The 16,900-nt window shown below is 42.8% G+C and overlaps 1 protein-coding gene across 15 annotated transcripts in view; it reads left to right on the top strand.

The window, feature by feature from the left end:
• Nucleotides 1-307: 307 nt before the first annotated feature.
• Nucleotides 308-16,900, top strand: part of MICAL3 (microtubule associated monooxygenase, calponin and LIM domain containing 3) — a 187,029-nt gene continuing 170,436 nt past the window's right edge. For 12 of the 15 annotated variants that reach the window (XM_016125587.2, XM_036237106.1, XM_036237110.1 and 9 more), the window contains exon 1: nucleotides 308-499. The gene's annotated coding sequence lies outside the window, so the exon portion shown is untranslated. The remainder of the gene's footprint in view (nucleotides 500-16,900) is intronic. The other 3 variants (XM_036237116.1, XM_036237117.1, XM_016125577.2) reach the window with 1 other exon arrangement.

Below are 16,900 nucleotides of genomic sequence, written 5' to 3' on the forward strand. Positions count from 1 at the left end.
TCCTCGTTCCCTTCCAAGATTTCCAACCAATCAACTCCTCCCTCTCTTGCCCAGGCCGGGCTTTGAGGATTGTACCATGTAGACCGTGAGGGGAGGTAGAGAGGGGGAAGGGAGTGGCAACAGATTATTTGTTTACTTTTTGCCTATAACCATGGGATTTTGGCCTAGTAGGAGCCTATAGGTAGCAACAGTGTCCCTGAGGTTGGGAGCCACGTGGCAGTTCTAGAGGCGCACTTAGATCTGTCTCCCCTGAGGCTGGGGTCCTGTGGTTGGACCTCTAGGGCCGCAGCCCCCGCCCTCCCATGTGCCCGCCCAGCCGGTGTGGCGGCGCTGCTGCCTCAGCTGCCCGCTCCTGTTATCCGCGCCGGACGCTCCGGCGGGCGCGCCGAGGCTGCGGGGCTTCAGGGAGCGCGGGGCTGCAGGCCTGGAGTGGGGCTTTCTTTGGCCAGGGCCGGCTAGGAGACGCCGGCACCGAGGGACACACCAGCATGAGGCAAAGGTGAGGACCAGGCTTCGGGACATGGACCGGCCCCAACCGCCTTGCGGGGCCGCGTCCTCCCGTGCTCCCAGCGCGGGGTTTCTGCGGACGCGGGTGGGTGGCTTGGAGCCTGTGTCCGCCGTCACCCGACGTGTGGCTGGAGCCCTCTTGCCCGGGCAGCCCGAGGGCGCGAGACTCGCCGTGGGGCTGGCGCCTCCTTCTGGCGGCCCTTCCAGGCTGTTCTCTGCGGGTCCCGGCCCTCCTTGCCCCTGTCCTTGACCTCCAAGAGTTGGATGCTAGGTGCAGTGCGGCCGGAGTTCTAGAGAAGGCTTCAGCGCCTTGTGAGAGTGGGAGGCAGGGTGGCTCGGACTGTATTTTCTGGGGGGCATTGGGGCGCGGTCCTGAGGCTTAGAGATGGGTGGAGTGCGTCCTGCCAGCAGCCGGGCCATAGGCCTTCCCCTTGAGCTGGGGCCGGGCACCTCAGTCGCCCGTGGTTGGGCGGATCCTGGTCTCCAGAAGGGTAGATCCCGTCCGGAGAACCTTGGTCTGGAGCCTGGCGTGGGCTGAGTGGGTTGTTGCGGTCTCTGTGGCAGGTGGCCAGGGGAGAATCCTCAAGTACTTTTACCTTTTATTTTCTTATAAAGACGCGGGATGCGTCATTTATTTATGAATCACCCCCCACCCCTTCCCTAGCTGCCTTACAAGGTGATAGCGCTGCTGGAGTTCTGCGTGGCACACTGAAATTTCTACTTTAGAAATCACCTGAAGGAGCTTTGTACTCAGACCAGAGGCTCACCTGGTAGTAGAAAGCCAGCAGTAGTGAGAGCCTTAGCTTTGCAGGTTCTGGCTTGGTAAGCTATTCATCACAGTCGTTTGTTGGGCCCCTCTAGCAAGGCCACATCCCATTAAGGGGCATGGACTAGCCCCATATCTTGGTTGATTTTTCTCCAGAGTCATTATTCAGGGAAAACGTTTCCACGAATACAAACCACATTTATGTTCTTTTAATGTGGGTGTTTAACACAGTCGTTAATTATGGTTTACATGAAGTGGGTTAATGCAGAGGAATGGAGGTGAATTGTGTGTGCCCCCCCTCCCCCCCAAAGCTTATCACTCTTTTCTTTTTTAATGGGATGGAGAGAATGGTATTTAAACATCAGAACACCAGTGTGTATTTGGGCCCATCTGACAGTTCATTGCATAGACGTTAATTTAGGATAATTATTTGTACCCCAAGGGTGAGAATGAGTTGGGTTTTATAGTGAGAAAGACATCTTACTTCGAAGTGGTTCTGCCAACAGGAAGGGTTTGCCCTCTTACTACCTGGCCACACAGATGTCACTTCATTGTTGTGGTTGCCTTCTCCTGTGAGCACACTGTAAAGGGCCTTTAAGAGGATATTATAAATTCCATATTTGATTGTCAAATGTACTGGAGTCAGAAATCTGGCTCAGGATGTTTTAGCCTCACATTGAGTTCTTCTTGTGCTCCGAGTTTTAAAAGTTTAACTCTTTGATAGTATATTGAATAGTATGAGTTAATTCCAGAATTATAGGGAAAGCATGGTTTGGGTGTTCCTTTTGCAAAGAATCTTGATAGTATATTGAATAGTATGAGTTAATTCCAGGATTATAGGGAAAGCATGGTTTGGGTGTTCCTTTTGCAAAGAATCTTTAGGGACTCGAACCTGGTTCCAGCCAAGACTCTTTTTTGTGTTCACAGCGCTAACCTTTGAAATGTCTAGGACTTGATTATCAGATTGTGATTTTTTTATTCCCACCTAGGATGGTTCCCATTCAGTGAGGGCTGTTTTATGGTGTTTCTGAGTGTGGAAGAGAAAATGAGCTTTGGAGTAATGTACGTAAAGTAATTAATGCAGTTCCGGGTATGTAGCAGATGTTTAATAAACGTTAAGTAGATTTTTTTTCTTTCCTTTATGGTTTTTGGAGACCCATGGATGATGAAATTGGATGCAGTTTTGATTGCATGCTCCCTGAGGTTAGGAAGATTAGCACAATCCCTCGCCACCCTCAGTTTTCTTCCCACTCCAGCCTCTAGCTCTCACACCAAAATTTTTATGATATGTTAAAAATGAAACTCAAACCTCTGAACTTAGAAATAAAATTAGACAAGGAAGAATTGAGCTTTTCTCCCTGGCTCATGTGTTATATTTTCTCAGAAAGGATGTTAAGCACTTCAGAAGAAGTCTTACACCACTCTGTACAGGAGAGTAAATGATCAGAATTGACCCTTTTTTGGGTCTTTTGAGTAGTCCTGTGGGTGAGGATTTTGGTTGTCGTTGCTTTGACACGTCTGAGTAGATCCATAGGCCTTACTTAGTTTCTCCTGGCATTGACATCTGAGAGGGAGTTTGGGATGGGTTAGGCCTGACCAGCACACAGGGGCAGAATCTTAGGTTTGAAGGGTTCTGCCTCTGACCTGGGCTTTGTGAAGAGCAGCTGTTTACTTGATCCCACTTGTAGCAGGCTACATGTGAACAGATTAAAAGGCTGTAATGTAATGTAAGAAACATTGTTGATTTATCTATGTCTCACATTATTGGGTGTGACATTTTAATAATAATCATGTTCTGGATTTACTTAACACTTGTCTTTAGAAGAAGTGAAAGCTTTTTCATCCCCTTATCTCATCGATTCTTACTTGTGTGAGATCATCAAAATTTATTCCAGTACATTATTTTCATTTTGTAGATGAAGGTATGACTTGCTCTAAGTTGTGAGTTGGTGTCTGAACTGGACTTGAATTGGATTTTCCTTCTTATATTACATTTCTTTTGTAGAGAAAAAAACAACCAACCTTTTTTTTTTTTTTTTTTTTTTGAGAAACCTGAAGGATTTAAAGATACCATTGTGCTTTTCTAATGACCAGGGAGCTAAGAATAGTTAACATTTATTGGGTGTTTATGTGTGGAAGCCAGAGTGCTAGGTTTATGTGCCTTGTCTCACTTAATCCCTCACAGTCATATACAAAATAGGACTCCTTATCCTTCCCAATTTTACGTATGATAAACTAGGGTTTGGTGAGGACCCAGATCAAGGGAGTGACAGAAAACTGGGCTGGCACTTGAACCTGGGCTGTCTGATTCTGAAGCATGTACTCCTGACCCCATGATTCATTGGTGACTGAGGACCAGACAGAGTCCTTGACACTGCTATGCTGCCTCCCTGGTGTGAGGGACTGTGGTTGTGCTGGGCTTTATTTTTCACTGAAGCACAGTTTTGACACCCTGGACTTTTCTTGAGCCAGAGCATTCTTCTAGTGAGGTGGAGGGTCATTACTTTGGAAAAAATAATCAGCTGAAAAAGCAACTATATTTGGAGAGTGTGAAGTCCTTAGTAAGACTAGATAGATATAATAGGGGCAAAAGAATTGAAGTGGTTTGCAGATGGAGGAAATTTGTAATATTCTAACTCAAGGGACATATTTAGTACCCAGGGTTTTTAACTTAAGCTGTGGGTTGAAATTGTAAACCTGTAGACACAGCACTTGTGCTAAAATCTGTGTAGCAAGTAAGGTTTTCAGTTTCTACTTTAGGTGGCAGGGTTGGAAATCTGATTTCTTTTTGGTCTTCAGCATACACAAAATTGTGGGAATGGCAGGGATATAGTTTGGAAACTTATCTAAACTCTTTGTGGATATTCCCTTTCCTCCAGGAGCCTTCTCCCCCCCGCCCCCCCATCACCTCTAGTTTTTAGAATTCAGCTCAGACACTGTGCAGTTGGGTGGGATGGTGGAGGGTGTCAGGCGCTGAGTTGCTTGGTATACACCATTGAACAGAACCAGCACCCTTGCCCCGTGCAGCTCAGCTATACATGACTTAGTTTTCTTGGTGTGGGCTTTAGATATCTTTAGATATCTTTAGATATAAAGGCTTATAGTCATCATTATCAAGAAACTGGGAAGGGAGGACATGGAAACTATTGCTACAGGCCCTGCAATTCATTGACTTTTTGTCATTGGCAAGTCAGAGTTTCACAGAGGAAAAGAAAGTTTCCACAACTCAGAAAAGAAGAGTGATGATAATCACATTAAACAATGGCGAAGAAATAGGACTGTTGGTTTGTACCTTGGTGAAAGATGGTGAGGAAGAGCGGGAGTATCTGCCAAGTAGTAAGTTCCTTGCATCCCTCTGCAGTGCCTATTCTCTGTCTGTCTCAGAAGGAACGAGCAAGCATGTGTTGGTGTGTGAATGAAAGCAAGGAAAGGAGTCTGTACATGCATTAGATAAGTTTACAGAGATCTATTTAATTGTGTCTCTAGTGAAGGATCTAGTCTGGTTAACTCAGCAAGGAGAGGAACAGGATGGTCAGTTAACTAGTAGCTTTTATTGACTTTTCCTTACTGCCTTAAAATAAGTAATAACTGTGTAAAAGGCAAAGTGAAACTTTGGTTGGTCCTAATCTTGTCCTCCTGCCCTGCCTCTTTTCTGTTGTCGATTTCAGTATAGAGGAGGCACGTGTTGGGGAGGCCTTCCCAATGTCAGTGTTGAAGCTTGGAGAGGAGGAGCCAGGCAATCCAGAGAAAAGATGGAGAGTAAGCAGAACCTACTTCCAACACCTTTAGCCCCTGGGTTACAACAAAAAACCTTTAGTGCAGACTGTCTCCAGCCTACAGAGAGCTGACTTAGAAGGTCCCTACTAACACTCTTTGTCTTGCCCACTTCACCTGCCTCCACCACCAGTGTTGCCTTGTTATGAATGGGAAATGTTGGGTTTGTGAGTGGAAAAGGAAAAGAAGTGGTGAAAGTAGCATCATCATGATAATGATGTTAACAGTGATCACAGCAGCAGACATTTAGAGACCACTAACTGTATGCCAGGCTTTGTTCTGGGTGTTTGTGTGTACAAACTCATTCAGTCCTCACTCAGCCTTAGAGGATAAATACTATTATGATCCCTGTTTTATGTATGAGGAAGCTGAGGCACAGAGAACCAAGTGACTTGCCTACAGTTGCAAGTCAGAAGTGGTGTAGACTCTGGCATTTGGGTCTGGAGTTGTACTCTCATGGACCAGTTAGGAGCAGCTGATGTGGGTAGACTTACTCCTATCAGGATTAGCTCCATCCTATGGGTCACCTCTCTCTCTCCATTTTTGAGTTATCTATCTGAAATGCTATAGGAGAGATGCACTTAGGTTAACTGGCATATTCCTTTGGGGCGGAGTCAGGAAGTAATTCTGAAACTTTTAACAGAGCACAGGCCCAGGGGGGGTTCCCAGCAGGAGTACTTAGGACAGTGTAAAGGTCTTCAGGGACCTACAGGCTGGGCTATGGGGTCTGCAAAGAGTGTTTATTATACTTCTGCTCCCAGAAGAGGCAGGGAAACCCTTCCCCTTCCCTCCTCTACCTTTTTGCTTGCCATGAGTTTCTGGTTCCCAAGACCTCGTACCTGACTGAGCCCATTCTGTAATTGCCGTAGCTCGGCTACTTTGTGGATGACTTTTACTTAATGTATTTAGTTTTTTAAACTAAGCTAGTCTGCGATTCTAACCACTACTTGGAACTGAACCTTTTACCCAGTTTTGTCATGACTAGTCAGCATCATTTATTTCCCTGTGAAAAAGGAAAAGGGAAAATATTTTAATTAGTGATATAGACATAGGTCAATTTGTTCCCAAAACAGATAGGCTTGTCTCAAAACCAGACTTGCAGAGGTGGGGGGAAAAAAAATCAACCGGGCTTTAGCATTTTAAGCACCTTTATATAAGTGGATCTTAGGGACAATTCTGTAGTAATAGTTGTCACTGAGTGTTACTGTGGGCCAGACACTGTGCCAAGTGCTTTGTATGTATACATCATTTCTAGTCTTCAGGTAGATACTATCCCTTCTATTTTACAATAGGACTATTCCTGAGAGTAACTTATCAGGTCTATAAACCTAGTACGTTGCAGAAGCTGAATGACTCCAAGTCCTGTGTGTTTAACCACCTTGCTAAAAATTGAAATGCAGAAGGAGCAAAAGGAAGAAGAAGAAGAAATGGGGAAGAAAAAGTATGAGGCAGGGGAAGAAAATTGGTGAGATGGCAACTTGAACCAGCCCCCAGGATGAACAGTACACTGTGTGCCCAGCCTTAGTGGGCAAGATGGGCACACGGAAGCCATGGGCCTCCACCATTCTCAGGGAGCCAGAGAACAAAGAGGTTCTAGAACATAAGAGCTTTAGGTCACAAACTGGGACTTTGCTTCAGCACGTTTACAGAGCAACTACTCTATATAAGGCAAGGGTCAGATAATAAGACAATGTCTGCCTATGAGAGGTCACCACATTTCTAGGGGAGGCAGATCCAAATGCAGAAAATTGTGGTGTGATAAGTAACTTAATTGGTCAGGGAGCCCTGAACATGGAGTGGTCAGAAATTTATACTCACTGGCAAAATATTTTTTCCTGATTTGGTTTTGCTAATTTTGAAAACACAAGGTCAAGAATTCCTAGAATTTACCTACCCCCGTGGCTATTGTTTATGGAATGTTTGTGTTTTTGCAGACGGGATGGCTTTGCAGCTCCTCTCAGAGGGAGGACCAACCCTGCACCTCTGTTGGAGAAAGGCTAGGGCCACCTCCCCTTCCCGTAGGCTGCCTTTGGGTCCACTACCACTGCAGATCTGTTGAGATTAGCAGACTGTTTTGCAGCCACTGCTTACCTGGAGGTACAGGTGCTCTAGTGGACTGCCAGCCCTCACCAGAGAAGCCTGCTGCAGGGGTATGCCCTTTCCCAGGTGTTTCAGCAGGACTGGGAGCAATCCTGGGCATGGAGGTACTTAATTGATGCTTTGGGAATTAGATGTGACCATGTCACCTCCAAGGCTCTTTTCTCACGCTAGAAACACAATGTACTGTGCCTGCAGGGACCTTGGAACCTGGTGGTAGTCTTGTAGTGGTATCTGCCAGCCCTCCCACTCTTCTATCTTCTTTAAGTATCTTTGTCATGTGCTTTATTTGGAAGCTGATGTATTGTGGGAAAAGGCCTAGTGGGATTCTTATTGCTAGATATATTTGGTGAGATAGTTTTTGTTTGTATTTTAATCTCTTATAAGACCTTGGGATCACTTTGATTAGGTTCATTCAAATAGAAATTACTTGTATCTCCTGGAAATAAGTTAAGTGTCTTCTGATTTTACTCCCTGCTATATTAATTGAATTGACTCAGTCTGATAATAATATTTAGGACCTTTTACATGCTGCTCATGAAAAGTTCTTTCTGTCCATGACTTTCACTCCAGAGAAAGGTTCATCAGCTTAAAGGTATTCATTGTTTTAAGCGAACTTGATGTGAAATGTGGACTTCCAGAATATAATAGTGTATGTCTGTACTTATTGATTTTAAATTTAATTCTTAACAGTAAAGGAATTTTGCAACAAAATTCCTTCTCTAGGAATTTTCATTTTTCTATATGCAACTTTTTCAGGCTGTCTAATCTTCCACCATTGGTAGGAATGACTACGTGTCACTTTTACCTGCCTTGCCCTATCTGTCCCCCACCACACGTTACCAGGAGCCACAGATGTTACTGGACTCTGCCTTTACAGGCTTCCAGGCCTGATTTTTAGGCTTGTTGGTGCAGCAGACAGAACCAGGTGCTGTCATGACTGTCGGTCAGGGCACATCCTGGCAGTGCCTGGCAGCCAGCCTGTGCTCATGCAGTATTCATTGCACACCAGGAGTTGTCTGGACCATCGCCTTCTGTGCTGTCTCACTGAGCTCCATATGCACTTGCTTTCCTTTCATGCTCATGTCCAGGCTATTTTTTGCAGGCTTTTATGAGGCCCAAATGCTTGGGCATAGGCAAGCAATAGGCAGGAAATCCCATAGTGGAGTGCACATTATTACCTGACAGTAAAGAAGGTCAAGGAATTTGGCTAAAATCCTCACTTATATTGAAGTATAGGAAAGGTGAGAAGGGAACTAATTTTATCAGGAGTCTGTTTCATAAATACACTTTATGACAGGATGTCCTTTAATTATTACAACAATCTTAAGAAATTAAGTAAATGATGCCCACTTAGGTTGGGAAACATGAGGCTCAGTGAGGTTAGAAGATTTATCTGAGCTCACTTACCTGGTAAATGGAGCTACATTAGATTAAAAAACCCGAAATGTGTAGTAGTTAAGAGCATGAACTCTGGAACTAGACTGTACCATTAACTAAGGTGTGACCTTGGTGTGTTCTTTAACCTCCTCCGTCCTCCGTTTCTTTAGTTGTGCAATGGCATAGCAATCCTGCCTATTACTCTGTGTGGTTATAAGCATTTTAAATTCTGTCAGTCACTTGATAAGCACACAGTGGTTGTCAGGAAGTACTATTATTGGCCTAAGCCTATGCAACTTAGAGTGCAATCCTGAGACTTTGGTTTCTTTTCATCTGGGAACAGTCTCCAGGGAGCATGTGTGGGTCCATGCTTATTAAGAGTGCCCTGATAGAGAATGTAGTCAGCATTAATGTAATGGCTAGGAGGAAAGCCAGAGGAGAGAAAGATCATTCAGGGGGATGGTTTTATAAACTATGTAAGTGTCTAACCAATGTACTGTATACTCGAAACGAAGAAAATTAAAAAAAAAAAAGTACCCTGAAACGGCTCCCACCCCCAGCTCCTGCTTTCTATCTCATTACTCTCTGTCTCATCCCTGGCTCTGCATAATTTTACTTATTAGCAACTCTTTAGACTTCCTAGAGTAGTTTGTTTAGAATGTACAGAACTGTTGGTTAAGGGGAGAAGAAAAGCAGTGAAGTGCCAAAATGGCACAGACAGGTGACTCCAGTGTTTTGAGAATTTATTATATGCTAAGCACTGGTTTAGATGTTTACATTAACCATCAACCCTGCAAGTTGGGTGATGCTGTATCATCCCGCTTTACTGATGACCCAGAGGCGTACACATCTTGTCTGACGGCACATAGCACAGGACTAAGAAGAGCCTGGGATTTGAACCCTAGTCCACACTGGGTGTCGTGGGACTGTGTAGACCGTGTCCCAGGTCATTGGTAGGATGATTTAGATGAGATGAAGGGGTATTGGTGTTAGCAAAGCGTAGGGCTGAGAGTGAGCACAATGCATTCAGGGGCAGTGAGGAGGCCAGCCTGGCTGGATAGGAGTTGAGTTCAGGGTTTATGGACTGCTGTGCCATATTCTTTCTGTTGAGAGATGAGCAAGATGTGTTCCTTGCCCTCTGTAATCTTACTGTAGCTGGGGAGACAGACACAAATAGATGATTTCAGTATAGTGTGGTAAGAGCTGTGAGGAAGGTAAGTATAGGGTGCTGTGGAAGGAACCAGGAAAGGTAAGTTAGTGGTGAGCTTAGCAGTTCAAGGCCAGAAAGTTTTCTGACAGGCAGCGAACAGTGTGAGTGTGAACAAGAGGCATGGCCTTATGGGCTTTTCTTGCTAGAAGCAAGTTTATTCACTTCATCTGTTGGATGCTAGGGTAGAGTGCAAAGTTTATAGGCAACAGGGAGTTCATCAGAGGTATTTGAACGCTGAGCAATGGCACAAAAGTAGCATTTTATGTTGATTAATCTGGTGGAGGCAGGAGAAATAAGAGTCAAGCAAGAGCAGGTATGGGAGGAGTCAGCAAACTTCGCTGTAAAGGGCCAGAAACTTAATACATTATGTTTCAATGGGCCATATAGTTCTCTGACGAACCTATCTAGCTGGGCTATTATGGTATGAAAGCAGCCACAGATGATTGGTAAATGAATGGGTATATCTATGTGCCAATAAAGCTTTTATTTATGGCCCCCAAATTTGAATTTCATATAATTCTCACATGTCACTAAATAGTCTTTTGATTCCCCCCTCCCCCACCCCACCTTTGACTGTAAAAATGTAAAAGCCATTTTTCTTCGCAGGTTGAATTTGGCCCACAGCTTCTGGTTTGCCCATCCCTGAGCAACTGGTGATGTTCAGGTGTGACGTGACAAGCACCTGGAACAGAATGTTAGTGGTGGAAGTAGAGAGGAGGAGGCCTGGTGCCAGAGACATTTTGGAAAGAGAACACTGATTAGATAGAGGAGATAATGGGAGGAAAGAGCCCCAGATAACACTGAAGTTTCAAGTTTCATGCCTTCCCAGCCTTTTGGTAAAACTGGTCTTGTTTTCCGTGTTCCAAGAATATGATTTGATTTTGGAGAAAAACCCAGAGAATGTGACTTGATTTTAGAGAAAATAGCTGATGTCTTAGGTGCTCCCAGACTCTTTCAGCATGGCTAATTGTTTCAGTTTTCTCCCCATGTCACTGTGCCAGCTTCCTTTGCTGCCTTGGTCGCCAGGTGCTTTAGGCAGGAGCTGGCTCCTGCAGTAACTGGGACACATGTCCATTTGTTTGTTGGGCATAGGTAAAGTTCATTTTTAGATAATTCTTTATTTTGATAAAATTTCAAATTTGCAGGGAGGTTGTAAGAGCAGTATTGGGAGCTCCTTGTATCTGTTTTCTTCATTTATTAATTAGATTTTATTAATTGTTTACATTTTGCCCTGTTTGCTTTATCATTCTTCCTCTACCCATATGTGTGTGTGTATGTGTGTGTGTATATATATGTGTGTGTGTATATGTATATATAATGTGCATTTTTTTCTGACCCATTTGAAAGTTGAAGACATTTTTCTTCTATAACTATAACATATTTTCTTCTATAACTACAGTACAGTGATCAAAATCAAGGAAACTTAACATTGATATAATGCTGTTATCTAATTGTTTTGAACATAGCACCCCTCAATAGCTATTACCTGCCATATGTCAATAATGATGCTACTGTTCCCTTTAACAAGAGTTGTAGATACAGGTGGGAACCCACATTCCCAGCAGCAGTGATTCTCCATACTGGGGCTGCTCATTGAGGGTGTGGCAGGACCAGCAATTGTCCAGAAGGAGAAGCAGTCCCAGGGCTGAAGTGTCATTTGTTATCATGAGCATCCCAGAGGGCAGGGACTGTGTTTTACTTCACATAGCTTCTGCCATTCCCTGCTGCCTTCATGAGAAAGTTAATCTCCTAAACAGAATAGCAGCCATAGCACCCAAGGTCTCAGTTTTAGTTATAAACAACATTCTTTCTTTTTTAGCTTTACTCTTCACCACATCTCAGTCTATGGAAATGATTCTTCTAGGATGGATTTTTTTCCAGGCTTGATCTGGAAAATAAAATAAAATTAATTTAATTTATTTTGGAAATAAGATGGGAGGAAAAGGTATCCTACCATTTCTGACTTAGAACATAAAGATTTTCTTTTTGCTACTTTAAAAGACTGAAAAGGGCAGGGTCCAGTGCACATTCTGTAATTCTTTATGAGTAGCGAGAGCTTCTTTAGTTCTGTGAGAACTATGAGGAAAAGGGTCTGGAAATTCTGGACATGATGAGAAGGTTTAAAGGAAAGGCTCTCCATATAAACAGGTGACTCACCGCATTCAGCTAAGTTCTCCGTGATGTAACTAAATGCTCTTGGTCTTTTCCTTAAGCCTGTGTAGATGTGATTGGGACCATATACTGTTTGGATTGTTCCTGACCACCCACGAGCCTGTTCTTGTGATCTAGGGGTCCCCAACCCTGGGCCACACAGCAGGCGAGCAAGCAAAGCTTCATCTGTATTTGCAGCCGCTCCCCAGCGCTAGCTAGCATCACCGCCTCAGCTTTACTTCAGATCATCAAGCGTTAGATTCTCATAGGAGCATTGTTCCTGGTCTCAGAAAGGTTGAGGACCACTGATCTAGGACACCTGAAGTCTAAGAGTCAAAAATTCTCAGTGTCTTAGGTCTGTAAGGCCCTGTTCAGGCATGGGAGGGGGTAGGTGGACCACAAAGGAGGATAAAGATGCCAGGGATTCTGCATTTCCTGATCTCCCAGTCTAGATGAGATAACTTTGTTTTAGCTGCTGCTGTGCGGTGAGCTCAGGGAATCACGTAATTGTTTTATGTCACAGTTTTGCCATTTGTAAAGTAGAGGGATGTTGGCTGTCAACCAGTTTTAAGGGATATACTGGAGACAAAATTTGAGTATAAAATTTGCAGGTGTGCTTGGCAACAAAATAAGTACCAAAACATACTGATTTTTTCATAGGAATGCCCTTAGCACAGATAGAGGTCATTGTTTACCACTAGTGTAGGAGGACTGGTGGGCAGAGGTGTTAGAAGCTTCCCAGACAGGATCTGCTCATTTTCTTGGACCTTGTGGTTCATGGAATCCACAAAGCAAAGGCAGATAGATTCAGTAAACATCGGCTTCAAAGTACCAGAGGTGTACAGAGAGTAGAAGTCACAGGCTCTATTCTTAGAGTTCACAGTTCACTTTGGGAGTCAAGATCAATAGCTAGTGAACACCAGGGAGATACAAAGAATTGGGTACAAATCATGCATGTGCATTCTGCTGCTCAGAAATGCGGTGCTTACTATTCCCCTCACTCCCTCTGCTTGAGCTTCTCTGTTCTTCAGTCACTCCGGGCATGCCCCTGCTTCAGGTCCTTTGCACAGACTGTTCCCCCTTCCTGAAACACTTCCCTTAGATATAACATAGTTAATTTCCTTAACCCCTGCCTTTTTTTTTTCTCCATGAAAGCTGCTCATGTCACCCAGTGTAAAATTTCAATGTGTCCCCTTCCCCATGGTACTCCCAGTTCTTTTTATCCTGCTTTATATTTTCCTTTTTTCCGGAGTATTGAGTACTCTCCAGCATGCTTTCCTTATGTTTGTTGAGAGGCATAGTAGCTTAGGCTCTGGAGCCAAACTGCCTGGGTTTATGCATTGGCTTCACCATTGTACTACTTATGGGACTTTAATTACTTAACCCTTTTAGCCTCGGTTTGTTCATTTGTAAGAATGATACCTAACTCACGATTCTTATGAAGACTAAATGGATTAATATTTATAAAATGCTTGACGTAACACCTGACGTGGAATAAGCACTGTATATGTGTTTGATAACTACAACTTTTATTGTCTTTCCTACAACTAAAATAGAAGATTTGTGAGGTTGGAGGGCTTTATCTGTTTGTTCTCTAATGTGTCCCTAGCATTTAGAACAGGGCCTGACACAAAGCAGGCAGTAAGTATGTGTTGAGCCAGTAAATAGGCTGTAGGTGAAGTGGTCTAGAAAGGGAAGCAATAAGGTATGAGTCAGCTGTGGACAGCAGAGGCTGGCCTGGGTTCCCATTCCAGCTCCGCACTTAGTGGCTGTGTGATTTGGACCAGTGTCTTTTATTAGTTATTAAAAACAAAAGAAAATTTAATAAATTTGAGTGTTTTTAAATGACTTTTAATTTAATCAGTCAATCAATTAATTTTTTATGGTGACACTGGTTAACAAAATCCAGTAAATTCCAGCTGTACATTTTAACAGGAAGACATGTATATATTTACACTCACTGTGTGTTCACCTCCCACAGTTAGATTTCTTTCTGTCACTACGTATTTGACCCCTTTTACCCCATCTACCCCCCCCATCTCCTCTTCCTTCTGGTAACCACTAGTCTGTAGTCCATGTCCATGAGTCTCTGTCCTGTTTGTTTGCTGCTTTTAGGTTTATATCCCACATATAAATGATATCATGTGATTTTCAACTTTTTCTGTCTGGCTTATTTTGCATAGCATGATTAACTGTTTCACTTTTAGACAAGATATTTTGTCTTTCTAGTATACATTCATAGTTTGTTTCCAACTCCCCTCCTAATACTGCCAAATTGTAATTATTTTTACCTTGTCAGGGTTTTAACATTTACATTCACTTTTATAGCAAAATCCCATAGGATTCAGTGCTAATTTCTGATTCTTTTATTCTGGCTTTTCCATTGTTGACTTCTTTATTTTGATTTATCTCTTACTTGCCTGTTCTGGCTAACATCTTAATATCCTCAGATCTTGGGCTAACACCTTCTGCATTAGAGTTATTAGCAGAATTAGATGAAATAATATGCAGTAAGTATAAAGCATGATGTTGGCCTTGCTGGTAGCAGATGGTAAATGTTAGTTCTTTTTCTTCCTCGGCAATGCTGGAAGAAGTGAGTCAGTGAAGGAAGCGGGTTGGTGGGAAGGAACAGGGGAAATCCTGAGTCGAGGTGTAGAGAGAGGGACAAAAAAAAGATGTTAGATAGAGGTGTGACCATTACCAGCCAGCGTGACTGGGGTGGTTAATGAGATGAAGCTATTTATTGTCAAACTTTGATGCTAAGATGAAGAGTGTAGATTTTTTTTTGTAACTTTATTTCGATATAATTTCAGAAAAGTGCAAGAATAGTACAAGGAACTCCTGTTTACCCTTTGCCCAGAACCACCAGTTGTTTTTATTTTGCCCCATTTGCTTTTTCATATTTTTTTCCTTTTCTCTGTATGAAGTAGAGACATTGTGCCCATTGACCCCTAAATACTTAAGTGTTTATTCCTAAGAACAGGAAATCTGTTCTCTTAGATTTTGATAGGGAGCCTTAGGGTCTTAAATAAGGCAGTGGTACAATATGAAAAATACTCTGGGAAGATGGGCTGGAGGCTGGCAGGGCCTGTGGGCAGATAATTTGGAATAATTTCCATTGGAGGGTGATGACAAATTGGTGACTAGAAACTGGAAAAAGGGATAGAGCCCTAGGAGATGTTTAGTGGAGTCTTGGGTACATACTGCTTGGAATGGGGTGAAGGCTAGGATGAGGGGGAGGGAGGTCTCACATGCTGTTAGAAACCACTGCTTTCTGGGGAGGAGAGCAGCATGCATAATCTGAAAAGGCAAAATCAGCTTTATTTTATGCTTGGGGAAATGAAACGTCACTCCCCTCCTTTATTCATATTACAGTCTGTGAGGATAAAGGTCCCCTTCATTCTTAAGGGAGCAGCTGGGACATGCTTGTATTTTCAAAGGTGCAGAGATGCAGTGTGATCTAAAGGTCACTGCAGTTGCAGATAACTGGGGAAAGTACTTTATGCTTTGTCATGAAGATAGTGAGTAGAGATGTAGATCTAGGGGTCATTAGTGACGAAGACAGGTGGTATTAAATGGGGAAGATGATGAGAAACCAAGGACCAAAACCAGCCTTGGGAGGGGGAATCTATAGGGAACCAAGGAGAGGTGAAGACTAGAGGGAGAAGTTTAAAGAGAGGGTAGCAAAAGCAATAGCAATAGAAATAGAATTAAGAAAGAGGACCCAACTGAGCCTGAAGAGACCTAAGGAGCAGTAAGTGAGCCCCCAGGCGTTCTTCGTACCAGGCTGGTGACCTGTGGGGTCGGAAGTGACTGACTGGGCTTTTTTTCCCCAGAGCAGGAACCAGAACTCACAGCTTTAAGGGGTGCTCTGTGAATAATGCCACCCAGGGCGCTAAACCTAATCAGACTGTTGAAGGATTTAAAGTTAACTTACCAGTGCCTAAGTATTTTTATGAAGAAATACCTCAGGGAGAATTTATCAAAGAAGATGTCTTACATTTGAGCTTATATTGAGTATTAAAAGACCCTGCCCCCTTTTAAAGATAATGTATTATATAGAAGATTGTGCTATTCTCTCTTGTTTTCAAAATTCCCAGGTGTAGGAAAATATTATTACAGGAAAGCCTTGATTGCCTCTGGAGTACTAGACTCTTAGGAGTGAAGTCACTACAGGATTATACTTTATTTCCACAAATATGCATTGACCACCTTTTAACTACTAAACACTGGGGATATAGTAGTGAACCATGGCCTGCCAGAGTCTGCTCATACCTTGTGGTTAAATTTTCTGGAATTTTACAAGTTTGTTTTTAAATACAGCCGTAATTAGAAATTCAACAATTTATAATTACATAAATTACATTAAAAATAAGGATAATAAATACTCAAATCGTATCATTTCCTCATTATTTTAGTATTGACTGTGCTCTTACGTCTCTTGTATCCACATGGTAGAAATACTACATAACAGTGAATGATGGCACATCCCTACCCAGCTCTGTGTCTTTGTTCAGAGACGTCAAGTTAGTAGCTTGAAATTGGCCTGGGTAGGAGTATTTATACCACAGAAACCAACAAACACCCTAAATCATTGCTTCGTTTATTGTTTCATTCATTGTCTAGGAAAGTGATGGAGAAAATGTTAACATTTGCAGTGTAAACTTAAAATGTTTTATGTCTTGTAGCCATTACATTATGAATAGCACCCAATTGAGGAAATATTCTTTTCATATTTGAAAATGAGAGGCCAATTCAGCAAAGAAGTTGCTCAGATCATGTTTAATATACATCTTCTTTTGTTTTAGTCCTGAAAGTTAATGAAAATATCAACCAACATTCATTTATTTATTAATTTAATCTATAGATTGGCCACAGAGATGAGTGAGACAAAAATCTGTGACAGCATTCTGTGAGAATTAGTCGGCTCTATGGAATTTACAGTAAAGAGTATCATATATTTTATTGCTACATACATTGTTATATATTACTATCTATAACTGTAGATTTTATTA

The sequence above is a fragment of the Rousettus aegyptiacus genome, unplaced genomic scaffold, assembly GCF_014176215.1.
Source record: "Rousettus aegyptiacus isolate mRouAeg1 unplaced genomic scaffold, mRouAeg1.p scaffold_m13_p_2, whole genome shotgun sequence".
In the NCBI taxonomy this organism is placed as follows: domain Eukaryota; kingdom Metazoa; phylum Chordata; class Mammalia; order Chiroptera; family Pteropodidae; genus Rousettus; species Rousettus aegyptiacus.